General features: G+C 35.4%; 1 pseudogene; it reads right to left on the bottom strand.

Moving 5' to 3' along the window:
• Positions 1–13,231: 13,231 nt before the first annotated feature.
• Positions 13,232–13,675, bottom strand: LOC149249252 (SKP1-like protein 1A pseudogene; annotated as a pseudogene).
• Positions 13,676–14,413: the final 738 nt, after the last annotated feature.

The following is a 14,413-nucleotide window of genomic DNA, read 5'->3' as shown; positions in this document are numbered from 1 at the left end:
GTATAGTCATGCCATGGTGAATGGAGAAGAATTTGATTTGTGCCATAACTCGTTCATTCATTATTACTCAAGAGGAATTTAGGCGCAACAAAGCAGAGATTTAAAATATAACATATGCGAGAAAAACTAGGAGTTGACTATTAAGAGATGGACCTAATAGGCATGATTCCTTTGGGCAAAGATAGTCTTTGAAATGGTCAAATCCACAATTCGATGACTCTATGAGACACACACATTCCAAACCCAATTTTGAGGTGGGATATTCACATGAAGATGAATAAACTGAAAAATATTCTTGAATCCTGTTAGAAGTAAAATATTGAAAATTTGAAAGATAATAAGATAAATACCAAAAAAATATATAAAAAAAATCATCAAGTGAACCCATGCAAAGAAAAGGATTTTGTAGGAAAAACCAAATCTGACTTACTTCCGGGGCCTCACTAGAGTTGCAAGATCTTGACAAAAACATGAATGGAAGTTGAAGTGCTTCAACTACCTGGCAGGTCCCAAAAATTTCTAGGATTGTAAAATTACATTTTTAAGATTGAACCACATCATGCATGGTTTGAGGATAACTACTACCATTTCTCTCAATAAATCCATTCCTCACTATGTGGAAGCCATCTTTGTCACCAATTTCAGTAGATTTTTAAACTTCAACAACCATATTACTCGAGTCAAAATATTCTTCTCATCACAAATTTAAAGATGAATGAATCGAGGAAATTTCATGAGCAAGTTGGTTTGAAGAGTTGTCTTCACACAAAAGAAGAGGTGAGTAGCATTGGAAAGAGTACTCAATGATTTGATTGTTTTCATTTGCATCACAGATAATATTACTATCTTTTGCCAATTGAGAAGAAAACTCATTGGATAAATAACTTAAAGAGAATGGAGTATCTCTGTTGCAAGTAGATGCATCATAGATGGTAGAGCACAAGGGATAGTGAGATGAAGAGGAAGTTTTGATAAGCACATTTTCTTTGACCGAATCATATTTTGGATCTAAAGTAAAATATTCATGAGAAACCAAAAGATCAATTGATGCACCTCGGAAATTGTGATCGCATACATCAAAAAAGGCATCACCATTGGAATGATTGTTTCCCATGGCCAGGGATTGATCAAAAGAATTGATTACATTTAATTCACTACCAAGATTAGCGGATTGAGAATCATCCAAGAATGGAAGCACATTTTTTTGACATGGAGGATTTTAAAAAAGAGAAAAAATATTGAAATAATATTCATCTTCCTACACCCTTACTAGTGTAATGTGGTTCCTTGTATTTGATGGAAATTTTAACCAGCAACACGAAAATCAAGGGAGTGTGAAAGACTAGCTAGTTGAGTAGATTAATCAGGAGAATCATAGTACAAAGAGTAATGGCATGTAGATGATATAGAATGATCAAATTCTAGATCAAATTGGAGGCTAGAGTTATTAATGATATCATCATGTTACGGAATGGGGAAGTTAGCCTTCCCCATGGGCTTCATGACCCATTCTAGAATTTTCTCCATTGAATCTAAGTCTTGAGAAACAAAATAAGAATGAGAAGATGTATTAGGAATTTGATTTATGTATTCTTAAATTTTATTACCATTGCATAGAGGAGCTTTCATAGGAATTGGAAAATGAGGAGGACAAAGAATAAAAGGAGAAGTGAATTCCTCCTTTGAAATTAGAGGTGTCTCATGATTCAAAAGAGTTGGAGAAGTCAGAAAATTAGTGGGTTTAGGTTCACCATGTAGAGAGATAAGAACCATGCACTCAAACTTTTGTTTCAAGAAATCCTAATTCATGTCTTCTTCAAAAATTTCACAACAAAGGTGAATGAATCGATCATAAAACTCCTCAACTGATTCATTAGGCTTCATCCTTAAGAGATTAGTTCTTTTAAAAACATCTCAGTAGTTACACATATCAAATGCTTGATGAAGATCCCCAAGGAAATTATGAAGGGAATGGATGGAAGTAGCGAGAAAGGTATTCCACCATCGATTAACATGACCTTCAAGAGTGAGGAAGAAAAGCACACAAGAAAACCCTTCATCATTGATTTCGTAAGATTCACAAAATTTAATAAAATCAGAAATGTGCTTGGTAATGGATGTTCCATCCTCACCATAAAACTTTAACTTGGACAAGTGATAGAGAGGCTCATCATGGATTGAAAACTGATAAAGGGAAAAATTATAGAAACACCCCGGGAGTAAGATATGAGTATGAGCCATTTTAGATAAGAGGTTCAAACCATATTCAAGGGGCTCAACTTGTTATATGGCCCTCATTCTAGTGCCATTGTTGACGGTGTTGGAAATCCATCAACCAAGGGGTCTCCCTGATGTGAAGTCCCAATTAGACCTTACACTGTTTGGAGTAGGAGCCCCATCCAAAGTATCAACCTAATTTCCATGTATTCTTATAGATATGCCTTGGATCTAATTAATAACAAGAGAAAGGAGTGGACATGCACCTTTGAAAATAAAGGAGGTGTTCCTTGTGAGTGTTCAATCATATATGTGTCAAAGTTCTTTAACTCCAGAGGGGAGGAGAAGTGAGCCTCTAAGAGAGAGGTAGTAGTACCAATCTAGTAGAGACACAAATGAACAAGAAGGCTCCATGAAAACTCAAGTGGAATAGTCCATAGAGATGCAATGGTCATTCAATTGATTATAATGAGGAAGATCTATGTAATATCAAGTGAAATAGTCCATGAGGATGCGACAACCATAATAGAAATTACAACATATTCTCAATATTATAAGTACCAAAATAACTAAAATAGTTCAACTACTTTAGCACAGATGAAATCAAACATGAATTACAAACATTCACAGAATAGTCTCACAAATATTTATAATCCTTGCATGAAGAATGTGTTGGCCTGAAGCCTTTAATTATTAAGTAAACTTTTGAAGACACGTGTACATAATGAACATCACTAGCTCCAATAGTCGAGCGTTGGAGCAAACTCCTTTCCCGTCAAAAGAACTAATTTGTCTCTTTAATGCCTTCTCGAAGGAGCCAAGGTGAAAATTCCTTTTCTCATTCAATGAGGGGGTACATATAACAAAGGGGTGATGCTTACCCTTCCTTGTGACTCTTTGACTACCCTCATGACTGTTTGACTTCCTATGACCTTTTAGCTTACATGACCCTTTATATTCCATGTGTGCCCTTTGGACTCACACTTTAGAATAGATTTTGAATACAATTTACATGATTCACAATGACAATGTGGCATATGAAAACTCATCACATGACATGACATGACACTGCTGACATGGACTGCTTGATGATGTGGAAGTGTCAAGCCACTAATTATGTTGTTGTGTGTTGAGTATCTAATTGATAATGATCTTATTTTCACCTCCGTATGACTTGGTTATAAGGAGTGTTCAATGATATTAAGTCTTGATTTTCAATCACAAAATGATGTTCCTTTTATTTCTTGTGATTGATCAACTTGCATGTTCAACTACAAGTGCCTTTCAGCATGCTTCCCTCCATCACTTTCTTCATTATCTCACCATAGAATCATAAGGTACCTATCTTTATAAATCACTAATGATAAGATGACATTAGTCTGATAAACCCCTAGTTTAAGATGGTGCACATTGATCCACTCACTGAGCCAAAACTGGGTGACCAACTAGGAAAGAGGCTTAGTAACTATGAAATTTTCTAGCTCAGGTAGTCACGAGTGAAGCTTTAGCCTTAATATTGTGCAATACATAGTTCAGGCTGGGATAAGGAAGAAAATTGCATAGTTTTGAAACTCAGGATGACAAAAGGAGGGGACGAGCAGTAGAGAAACCTTTTACGTAATTTTGGAGGAAATATGAGACCAAGTGACTATGAAATTGCGCAGTTCAATAGATCAAGGTTGAAGCTTGAGCCTTGAGACTACACAATACACAGTTTAGGATAGACTGAGGGAGACAATTGCATATTTATGGTAGCGAGTGAGGTAGGCTAATGGGATGGACATTGACGAAACACATTTTGGAGTTCTGAGAGACAAGGGAGGTTGGGCTATTATGAAACTATGAAAATCAAGAGCTCAAGCGATGACCTTGAGGTTAGATATTGAATACTACGCAGTTAGGGACAACCTGACAGAAAGGATTACATAATTATGGAGGTGAAGGCCGAATCTTAAGCACAAAAATTATCTAGTGTAGTCGTCGTGGGAGTCAAGAACTTATTGTTATATAGTGCCAATGGGCAAGGTCACAGCTAGAGGACGGAAACTATGCAATGCAAAATTCAGGAAGGTCAGGAGAAGCAAAGTTTCTTGGTCGGAAAGTCTTCTCAGAAATGCCTACGTGTAAGGTCTGTTAGACATATGTGAACAATGATAAGGCTTCGACTTTGATATCACACATAGAATATTTGATGACACAACAACATAGATCACCCAAGACTTGTGAACAATTTATTTTCCTCTATGTGACAACTTTATGGCCGATTACGACAAGTGTGACACCTAAGATACAATTTGCGATGACCGTGATGACACTTGAGCGAAAATGCTTAAAACTTTATAAATGAGTGCAACATATTTTTACATGGTTAGAAAAAATCATATTCACAAAGATAGACCCTTTAAAACACTAGAACAGGCTTCTACACATTGTGCAACAACGAATCATGTGAAAAGATGACATTTTACCCAACTTGAGAATGGGAGCAAGATACTTCAAGAAAGTACATGAAATGAGTTTCGGTGTTTGCAACAACAATGTGCAAGAGCAAGGAAGGGTTTGAAATTGAGCGTAAGCCAAAATTTTGGTGGTTGTTGTAGCAGCTACAATAGGTTAGCAAACCAAATTTGTTAGTAGTGATGGTGCGTGCAAGGTGAATCTAGTGCACATACAAAGTGTTTGAATTGCAAGTATGTGGATATTTGGTTCATGATCCTTTAATACAATTCCGCTAATTACACTATGATGTGTGGATGATGGGACACTTCTTTCCTAATTATACTATGTGAGCATGTGTTTGTGTGCAAAATTCCAAAGTAAAAGATAAGCTTCAATTACTCTACTTGTAATGCTTAGTATAGGAAATTGGTTAGTAGTGATGATGTGTGCGACATGAATGTAGTGCACATACAAAGTTTTTGAATTGCAAGTATATGTGAAATATTTCTTATATACTTATAATGTGTGGTTAAATATATTTGTATAAATGGTTAATAAAATACAATATTGACAGTTTAAAAAAAAATTATTTGATAGATCATAAGAATATTGTCTCCATTTAGTAACTGAAGCATTTGACCTTTTCGAAATTTCTTCTTCTTAGAAAAAATTTTGTTTCTTAAAGGGACTATATAAAGCCTAAACTAAAAGTGAGTTATACAATGAAGTGAAGCATTTCAAGACATTTCTCAAATTTAATTATTCTTAGCAACAAGACTGTATAAATTCAAAACTAAAAGTGATCCGTACTATAACAATAACAATATTATATTTTTGTTCATATATATCATATACCAAAAATTTCGATTATTTAAATCTAATGTCAATTATTTAAATCTACTCGTTTATATAATAATTTGCAAAGTTTTTGAACTAAATCTAATAATAGAAATTAAGTTTAAATTCTTATATAGGAAACTTCTAAATTTAAATATTACATAGGGAATTATTACTTAAATAACTTAATTATGTGATGAATCTTTTGAATTTGAGAGAATGGGAGATTCTTGAAAAATCAAGCTAGTGACTACCAAATTGACGGGCCAAATTTATTTCATGTCTATATTTATAAATGCATACAAATTTAGTCAACTATAAGATAAATTGTGACTGAGAAATCATACAATACATAAATACACACTCCATGATACAATAAGAAAGATATTCAACTAATTTTTAAGTATGTTAATATTTGAGAGCCTACTATCCAAAACCAAATTAGTTGGAAAAAAATTTCTTCATTAGAAGCACCATATCATTTAACGTTTTAAAATGTGTAACTAAAATTACCATAAAATAATAGTAAGAATATATTTCTTAAACGAATAATTTATCATAACTATAGATAATTTAACAATTCAAAAGAGAAAGTGGAAGAAATGTGGGATGAGAAGGACAATGAAATTGTTGATAGACAAACAAAAAAAATCATGAGATAGAGGTTTTAGGGGATTTAGAGAACATGGAAGATGCTTCAAGATCTTATCAACAATCATATGTAGTGAGGAAGGGAACAAATTATTTGTGTTTTTTTGGGAGAATGTACATGGAAATTATAGCACAACAATGAAGTAGGGCACAAGGACGGGTAAGAGGATTTTAAAAACTATATATTTCTACAAGGAATCTTTTTTATGCATGTGAAAAGATGGATATCCAATGTCTTTTATGTTTTCAATTATTTTCATAAAATATTGACAAAGTTTAAAATAAAAAGATTTTTCTACTTTTGTGTAGAAATTTTGAATAATTTAACACATATTCAACAGAGATTATATTGATCATGTACTATTGCGGAATACATACACAATACATAAGCTCCTCTACATTGATCATCAATATAGCAGCATCAATAACAATAAAACATCAAGGGCATTCACACATTAACACAATATGTAACCCGGGGAAAGCATCTCGCTAAAAACCCCACACTATCTGTATATTAATGATTGAGACCATGTAACATTACAAAGTACAATGCTTATCACAAGAAATCCAGTACCAGCTCCACCAGTTACACACAATACAACTAAGATCTGATCTCCAAATCTATTCCACTGCTTGCTTGCCTCCACTGCTCAATACTTGCTCGAGAATGAATGAGGATGGTCTACCAAACTCGTATTTCACCTCCAAAGAATCACTCACAATGTGTAAGACGTGAGTAGAAGCTACAAACTGGGCAAATACATGACCAAACTCATTGGCATACTCAATCCCTTGATTGTGCAAGATCTGATGCACAACTATAGTCACAACTGATAGCAATCTGATTCTCTAACACCTGTCCCTGCTGAACTGAACATGCACTGACATGCAACTGAGTTAACTGACGTATTCTATAGTTGTATTATGAGTTAATAATTAGTTTAACAACTCATCATTAGTCTATTTGCAGTTAGACTAACTAAAACTAGTTTAACCAAGTCAAACTGAACACAACTCCACAATCAACTCCACCAAACTCAACTGATTGAGTTCCAACTGAAGTCATGCATGCAACAACTCAACTGACTCATAAGAAAAGCATACTTCCTTCTGACAGCTGCATGGGACACATCTGTAGCTCAAACTGAAGTGCTCCAAGAGAATAAGATCAAGTTTATAGTCCAAATATTATTATGAGACAATAATATTTGACTTTTCTATTTTTGACACCCAGTCTAAAAATGGACTTTGATCACCCACACTATGGTCACCCACACTTTGGTCACCCACATTGTGATCACTCACACTCTGATCACTCACACTGTGGTCACTCACACTGTGATCATCCACACTGTGATCAAAAATAGAACTTGCGCCATAATTTGCCTGCGGGCCCACTTAGTGAAGGCGAATCTTTTCACTAAGCTCCATCATCTTGTTGTAATCTCAACACTCCCTCTCGACAAGATATGGATTATTAGCAACCCCTATCCTGCCTCGGTGGTACTCGAATTTGCTCCTGGTGAGAGCCTTCGTCAGAATATCAGCATCCTGATCCTCCATTGGAATGTATGAAAGTAACATGATCCTCCGCTGCACACAATCTCTGATATGATGGTACCTGATGTCAATATGCTTAGATCTATCATGAAATACAGGATTAGCCGAGCGTTTAATGCAACTCTGGTTATCACAGTAAATCACAGTAGGATCCAAATGAGAACCGAACAAACCAACCAGGATCTTCCTCATCCATATAGCCTCGCATGTAGCCAAACTTGCTGCCATATACTCGGCCTCCGCTGAACTGAGTGCCACGGATCTCTGCTTCCTGCTGTACCAAGAAACTACTGTCGATCCAATACTGAAGACCCCTCCTGATGTGCTCTTTCTGTCCGTTGGGCTCCCTGCCCAATCTGCATCCATGAAGCCACATAGCTTCACCTCATCATCCTGTCTGTACCACAAACCATATCCCGATGTGCCTCTCAAGTAGCGCAATACATGCTTGCCCGCCTTCCAGAAGAGCTTGGTAGGCTTAACCATAGCTTGTGAAAGCTGGTTAATTGCATAGCATATATCAAGTCATGTATTGACCAAATACATGAGTGACCCCACCAACTGTCGATAAACAGTGGCATCCACTTCTTCTCCCAAAGTGGCATCCTCCTTCCTCCAACCTCCAGGAAGAGGAGTATCAACAGGCTTGCATCCATGCATGTTGAACTTCTCCAGTATCTCCCGAGCATACTTGCCCTGAGAAACAAACAGTCCACCACTGCGCTGCCATATTTCCAATCCTAGGAAATAGTGAAGGAGGCCCAAGTCCTTCATCTCAAACTCTGTAGCAAGATCCTTCTTGCATGACAGTATCAACAACTCGTCACCTGTTAGAATCAAATAATCAACATACAGTACAATGATAAGCAACTTACCCTCCACCACAATCTGGTATAGGTTAGGATCCGCCTTGCTCTTGGAGAATCCAAGTCCTGTGAAATAGCTGTCTATCCGTGTGTACCAAGCACATGGTGCTTGCTTCAACCCATACAGCGCTCTCTTGAGCCTGCACACATGCGAATCGCTACTGAAGACCTCAAAGCCTTCAGGTTGCTCAATGTACACCTCCTCCTCAATGACTCCGTTGAGGAACGCAGTCTTCACATCCATCTGATGAATGTGCCATCCCATCTGCGCTGAGAGAGCAAGAATCGTCCGTATGGAAGAATACCTTGTGACAAGTGCAAAGGTCTCCTCATAATCGATCCCCTCTATCTGTGAAAAGCCTCGGGCAACAAATCTTTCTTTGTACTTCTCCACACTCCCGTCAGCTGCCTGCTTGACCTTGCAGATCCATCTCGAACCCACCACTGATTTCCCTTCCGGTCTAGGAACAATCTCCCATGCACTGTTTCTGACAATAGAATCGTACTCTTCCACCATGGTGTCTACCCATGCGGGATCCTCCACAGCTTCCTCGAAAGAGGATGGTTCAGTCACAACACACTTGCTCATCAGAGCCATGTATCCAGTGTACCGATCAGGTGATTGTCTCTACCTGCATTGGGCTGTAGGTGGTCCTACAACTTTCTCTGCATCTTGAGCCAGTCGCTCAGCTTCTGTCAAGCACTTTCGCCCTCTGATGGTTGGCACTGCATGAGTGGTCTCTTCCACTCCATGAACCTCGTCCTGTGGCTGATCCACGTCCTGAAGCTCATCCTTAGCAACTAATAGCTCCTCATCTGCATGCAAGTGTAGCTCCCTCTCAAGCGAACACTTCATGGCTTTCTCCTCCTGAAATTTTATATCTCGTCACACAACAGTTTTACCACTGTCTCGCAAATACACACGATAGTTGTGGGGTGTATCAGTGTACCCCACAAATATCCCAACCTTTGCAGTCGGCTCCAACTTCTTCCTGGCATCCTTCGTCACATGCATGTAAACGTTAGCACAAAAAATCCTCAAATGAGAAAGATCAGGGTTCTTACCAGAATAAGTCTCCTCAGGTGTACTCATGCCAAGTATCCTATGAGGACAACGGTTCTGCACATAAACTATTGTATTGCATGCTTCCGCCCACAGGTGAAGGGGTAAGCCCTGATCATGCAAGATTGCCCGTGCAGCACCCACAATCGTTCTGTTCTTCCGCTCAGCTACCCCGTTCTGTTGTGGGTTATGGGGAGCTATGAGCTCTCTACGAATTCCTTCTGCCTTGCAGAAATCCTTGAACTCATCCGAGATGTATTCACCACCATTATCGCTCCTAAGAGCCTTCACCTTCTTCCCCGACTCCTTCTCGACCAATGCCTTTGGAGTTTGAAATAAGCATGTTGACATGTAATAAGTGTAGACAAAAGTGCTATACTCAACAAGTTCATTTTGTACCACATGGACTTTATGAGAATATGGATTGATTTATATGATAAAAATAGAGAAGAAATTTCAAAAGTAATAAGGCAAGTTAAGAGATCAAACCCAAGGAATACCCCATTTCCTAATGATCTTCATGGGGAATGGGGCAAATATTGCACACTAGAATGGGTTAGAGAACAAATTAAAAATTAAATAAAAGATGTAGGCATAGATTCAAACATAACAAAAGAAGAAATCAACATGTCTACACGTTATGAAAAAAATGTAGAGTTGTAATTTTACAAAATGTTGTTTCCTTATAGTTTTGACACTATTAACTATTTTAATATTAGTCATCATATTTGTTTTAACCATAATAAATGGACTTTCATAAGAAGGAAATATCTAGCAATGTGGGAATATGGTGGACATTATCATGTAGAATGTGTACATGTAAAGAGAAAATCATTCAATTTTGGCATGATGGTTGAATTCAAGCAATCCACTCAATATATCAATAGCTCAACAACTTGTCACAATTTTTAGATAATTGAAACACTAAAATCTTTGGAAAAATTGTAAATTAATTAGAATTTTAGGTCTTTAAATGAGGTATATAATAGAATAATCCTATTAACAATAAAATGTGTTCTCAAAATTGAGAGCCAAAAACCACCTATGGTAAAATTGATTATTTTACATCAATTTGATTTCAATTCTTAATTTTATTTTATTTATTATTGACCCAATTTAATATTCCACTATAAAATGAATCATTGCACATGTATGTAATCCCTAAAACCATAAAAAAAATATAATTGAAACAATAAAATATTGCATATTGTTTTTTGAGCTCTAAAATAAGATTGCACTAAAATAAAACTAGATCCCTCTCAGCTGGCTCATGTCAGATAGATAATTATAATAAAAATGAATTTATGCTGATTAATTAATTAAATCAAAAGTACATCACATTACACTACAATATCTTTTCTATACCAATCTACACACAAATATTTAGGCCGATAGGCCTTTCCTATGCATCAACAATTGTCAACACTTTCATCCTCATCCATTGGATCAAGTGAGACACTTTCAACCGTTGATTTGAAGTGTGATTGCTTTTTCCAAATATCAGTTGAGTTGCCTTCTTGACATGGCAAGATATTTTTACTGCTTTTTTCAAATATCAGTTAAATTGCCTTCTTGACATGGCAAGATATTTTCACTGCTTTTTCTATCTTCGCTGGCTTTTGCCAAAAGCTAGCTTGGCTTTTCTGTATTCAAGTTTCTATAATCCATAATGAATTAAATAGTCTTTTGATAGAAATCACTAGATATCAAACTAAATAAAACATTTCAATTTATTTTACTTACTTTTATATATATATATATATATATATATATATATATGTGGTCTATATTTTAATAAAGTAATATACATAAACCATTTCAATTTCAATTTTTTTTGTTCCTTATATATATAAATTAATTAATTACTTATTAAATAAATTATTTTAGATTTTAATTTATATCTATCCTTAAAAAAAACCACAAAATAACCCTAATTAACTATGATAAAAATATATTCCGTCATTATTTTCTTTTTTAATCTTCTATCACTCATGACAGCTTAATGGATTTTTCTTATTATTAAGATATCTAATTTAAGATTAACACCCCCTCATTGAAAGCTAAGTTGACACTAGGAGCCTAGATGAACTCATCTCGACAAGCAAATTGGAGGAATCATTTTTCCCTATGCAAGATAATAGCAGATAAAGCATAATATTTTTCGGACTAAACGTCACACATCTTGCTCGAATTGAACCGTTCAAGCACAGAGCGGCATATATCTATTGATATTCACTTACTGCATATAGTTTGTAAATTTGTCTAGATTTTGATAAAAATTTGTAAAGTTTTTTAGGATTTTCGTAAATTTAGATTACATGTGTCAAATTTCAAGATTTTAGATGCTTTGGAAGTTTTTGATGGGGTTGAATTTATTTTCACCATCAAAAATATGATTCAAACACTACACCTTTTTGAATTTTCTTTTGGCTAATCACTTTTGACCATTCACACAATTACTTATTAGACGTGGCCTTAAATAATTAAGTTAGGTAGTTAAATATTTAATAATAATAATGGTAAGTATATTAATGTTAATATTAATAATAATATTTATTAAATAATTAGGTTATTTAGTAAAATATTTAATAATAATAATGATAATTATATTAATTTTTATAATGTATTTTTGATAAATCACATTTCAAGTTATTAATTTCTTCCAAACTAATATGATTTATCATCACAACAAAAATTAATTATATTAATATTAATTATTATTATAATACATACATAATAATATATTCCCTTTTGCTATCTATCTTTCAAATGAGTATTTTCTTGCCATTGACTTTTTTGGTTGACTTTCGAGCTTTGAACTTACCGGGATGTACACTAATATGCAGGTGAGGACTTTGACCAAAGGATAATGGAATATTTCATCAAATTGATCAAGAAAAAGCACCGAAAAGATATTAGTAAGGATAGCAAAAATGAAATAAGACATTCAATGTGTTCCTTATAATATAGATATAAACAAAACATCTAAAGAAAAGTAATTGCACAATGATCTAGTCCGGGAAAACAACGTTTTCAACAAATCAATTAATTCTTCTAGAAAAATTCAACAATTCCAATTTAATAATCCTATCGGCCTCTCTTGGTACCTTTTGAGACAATTGCTAGTAAATAATATATTTTTCTTTTATTATATTAAAAATAAACTAGAACAGCAACCATTCATACTTCCAAATAAATAATAACAAGAACAATTGACTAGATGCAAAGTCATAACAACACTAACGAGTCACATAATGTGCAAATGGTATAATGGTATAATGTGTAACATGTTTCTATCAAGGTACTAACAATGTTACAGTACTTCTCACTCTCACATTTCATCGCCTATGTAAAATTAACAATATTTTTTCATTTATGAACCCAAAATAACAGATTGAAAGACGAGCAATTGTGTAATAAAAATTCCCTTCCCTTCCAAACTGCTACTGTAAAAAGGTCAAAGTGCCCCAAAAAAACAAAACATATAATGCGTAAGGAAATGTGTACTCTAAACCTAATGGCATGCTCTCAAATTCATGTTCAAACGAACCGAATTGCAGAAAGGGAGGTACTCTGCCATTTCAGAGTGATTTAACGATTAATTTTCATTCCGAATGTTGAAAAGCTCACGTATCTGTTCAGCGGTTTTCCCTTTCAACATATCAGCAATAGTTTGACACATCAAGTCCAAAAGATTTGTGACCACCAGGTAGTTGGCAGCCTTTGCAACTTCGAAGAGTGTGGCGCGATCATCTACAAGAGCTTTCACGAACTCCTCATCCCACGTTTTGACGGCATCAAGTGATACAGTGGGGGCATCAAGAACATGGTATCTGCAATATTGAATAACCAGACGCAGAATCTTGGCAGAAACGAGAGGCAGAGGAATGGTAATGTGGGTGCCCAAGTCCCCCATCATTCTCTGTATGATGCCTGAAGTCGATGCCACCTCTGTTTCCACCTCAAATATTTTGCCATCGCAGCTCTGCAATTTCACAATATCATTCTTATTATTATTGCATACTTCCTCGGCCATCGGCATGGCTGATTCATCCATGATCTGAGCAAGTGGAGAGATAGACACGATGAAGTGAAAAAGATTGGATTGCTCTGAGACGCCTCTGATCATGACAATGGTGCTAGCGTGATATAGAGAGGGGAATTCATATGAACCGACACATATGGGTGATATGTAATCAAATGGCTTCATTTGGGACCTTGGGTTACCATGAGATCAGGATTGAAGAACTTAAAAGGTCATTGCAGCAACTTTTTGGTTGTTAAGGTGGTTTGTTCCCATATTTCGGAGGGAGGGTTGGCAATCTTCTTAACTGGAGTCAAATTTGTCATACTATTTTGACTCCTTGACTTACGGCTAAAAAAATTTGTCATATTATTTTGACTCGACTTATTGTTAAAAAGGTGCTTATTCTCTTTGATTGAGATGTTTTTTGAGTTCGTTGGATAATGTTATGGTAAATTTGACTAGGTGAAAGAGTCAAAATTGTTAAGTTTAAGGTGGTGGTTTTAGGCATATAGTTTTGGTGGCTCATGGCGTTAACGTCCATGGATTAGAAGCTTTTTAAAGGGTTTAAAAGGCTTGGGGATTATTCATTATAATGTGTCCTCGAACACTCGATTCATGGTTTAACCATATGATTTTGGTAGCTAGTGGTATTAGAGGCCATGAATTACAAGTCATGAAGTCTTTTAAAAGATTGTAGTTTGTGGTAAAGGATGCATGATTGCACTTAAGCTTGATAATAATAATAATAATAAT

This window comes from Pinus tabuliformis, chromosome 7, assembly GCF_031772625.1.
Source record: "Pinus tabuliformis cultivar Carrire ecotype Pingquan chromosome 7, CPIR1, whole genome shotgun sequence".
Lineage (NCBI taxonomy): Eukaryota > Viridiplantae > Streptophyta > Pinopsida > Pinales > Pinaceae > Pinus > Pinus tabuliformis.
The sequence above is the reverse complement of the archived record's forward strand: the minus strand, read 5'-3'. Positions and strand labels throughout refer to the sequence as shown.